The 2,152-nt window shown below is 39.9% G+C and overlaps 1 pseudogene; it reads left to right on the top strand.

Annotated features, from left to right (window-relative positions):
• On the top strand, positions 1 to 1,258 carry LOC122497158 (annotated as a pseudogene).
• Positions 1,259 to 2,152: the final 894 nt, after the last annotated feature.

Raw genomic sequence — 2,152 nt, 5'->3', positions numbered from 1 at the left:
AAGAAAAGAAAAAAAGAAACCCAAGTTGACAGTCTTCACCTGATATTATAAAGCTGCGTCTCTGCGTTCGGGCCCTCCCATCCCATTGTTTCCCCACCCCAAAACCAACACCTGATTTGGACTGTACTGAATTTACCATTCCCCAGTTTGGATACAAATTAGAATTGTTACCACTGTATTGGGCCCCCTTCCTTGTGCCCCTCAGCTCATCCTCCTTCCTGACATGCTGAGTATAACACAGGCAGCCTGCTGTAATCCCACTCTTTGAGAGCTTAAACTATTGCTTACCTGTCACTATTACACAAATGAAATTGGTGTTGAACAATTTGAAAGAAAAGATTTTGTCATTTATTATTCACTTGACAAGTATTTACTGAGTACCTAATATATACGAATACTGCATGATGTTGCATGTGCTAGAGATACAACAGGGAACAAGACCAAATCCCTGCCCTCATGGAGTTGACATCCTAGTCCAGAAGAAACATGAAAAACAAACAAATGAATAGATATATAATATAAAATTATTGCTAAAAAGTAAGTGCTGTGAAGGAACATAGAGCAGGGAAAAGGAATAGAAGGTGACATCACTAATCAAAATCACTAACGTGAAGGAAATGCAAATCAAAACCACAATGAGACATCACCTCATACCTGTTTGCATGGCTATTATCAAAAAGACAAGAGATAACAAGTACTGGCAAGAATGTGAAGAAAGAGAGCCTTGTGCACACTTGGTGGGAATTGGTGCAGCCACTGTGGAAAACAGTATGGAGAGTCCGCAAAAAATTAAAAATAGAGCAACCAAAACTGGGTAACTGAAGACATGAACGAGATGCTGGTGGTCATGGGGCCCTATAGACAGCTGCAGATGAACTGCTTCGACCCCATGAAGGTGGGCTTTTGTGATGGGCTGTGCAGTGGGTGTGGTGGCTGAGGCACTTTCTGGCACCTTTTCCTCAGGAAAAGGATTAAAGTGTGGGGTCAGGAGTTGATGGTGGGATCAGGAAAACCATGATGCAGGGTGGCAGCACCTTTGGCACATTCATGGCCATCGGGATGGGCATCCAATGCTAATCAGGGCAGTGGTTGCCCACTACAGCTACTCCTTCCCATCAGTCCCAGCTCACATACTATAATAAAAGGTTTTGAGTAGTTAAATAAGAGCCACCATATGATCCATAAATTCTACTTCTGGATATTTATCTGAAGACAACAAAACCACTGATTTGAAAAGATAAATGTACCCCTATATTCATTGCAGCATTATTTATGATAGCCAAGATGCAGAAACAACCTAAGTGTCTATCAATGTATGACTGGATAAAGAAGATCCACATACACAATGGAATATTACTCAGCCATAAAAAGAAGGAAATCCTACCATTTACAATGACATGGATGGACTTCAAGAGCATTATGCTAAGTGAAATAAGTCAGATACAGAAAGACAAATACCATATGATCTCACTTATATGTGGAATCTAAAAATATATATATATAAATAAAAGAAACTCCTCCCCCCCCCAAAAAAAAAACCAAGCTCATAGATACAGAGAATAGATTGGTGGTTGCCAGAGGTGGGGGTGGGGTGGGCAAATGAGTGAAGAAAGTCAAAAGGTTTAAACTTCCTGTTATAAAGTAAAGAAGTCCTGAGGATTTAATGTAATAATGGTGACTGTCATTAGTAACACTATAATGTATATTTGCAAGTTGCTGAGAGAGAAGATTTTTAAAGTGATAAAAAAAATAGAAAAAAAATGACAGGAGGGAGCGCTGTTTTAGAAAGAATGATCAGGGAAGGCCTAGACTAGAGACATTTTGGAATCATCTGCACAGATGGTATTGAAAGTCATCGGACAAGTGAGATCATGTAAGGAAGAAATGTACTTAGTGAGGAGACGTCTGAGGGCTCAACCCTGAGGCATTCCAGCATGAGAGGTAGGAAATTGAAGAGGATTCAGGAAAGAAGGTCAAGAAGGAACAGCCACTGAGGTAGAAGGATAGGCAGAAGTCAAATTGAGAAAGTACTTCAAAAAGGAGAACAATCAACTTAGGCCAGAAATCAACTTTAGAATTTGACAATTAGAAGTTAATTGGTGACCAAGGACACAACAGTTTTGTTGAAATAGTGAGACCCTGATAGGAGTAA

This window comes from Prionailurus bengalensis, chromosome A1, assembly GCF_016509475.1.
Source record: "Prionailurus bengalensis isolate Pbe53 chromosome A1, Fcat_Pben_1.1_paternal_pri, whole genome shotgun sequence".
Classification (NCBI taxonomy): domain Eukaryota; kingdom Metazoa; phylum Chordata; class Mammalia; order Carnivora; family Felidae; genus Prionailurus; species Prionailurus bengalensis.
The sequence above is the reverse complement of the archived record's forward strand: the minus strand, read 5'-3'. Positions and strand labels throughout refer to the sequence as shown.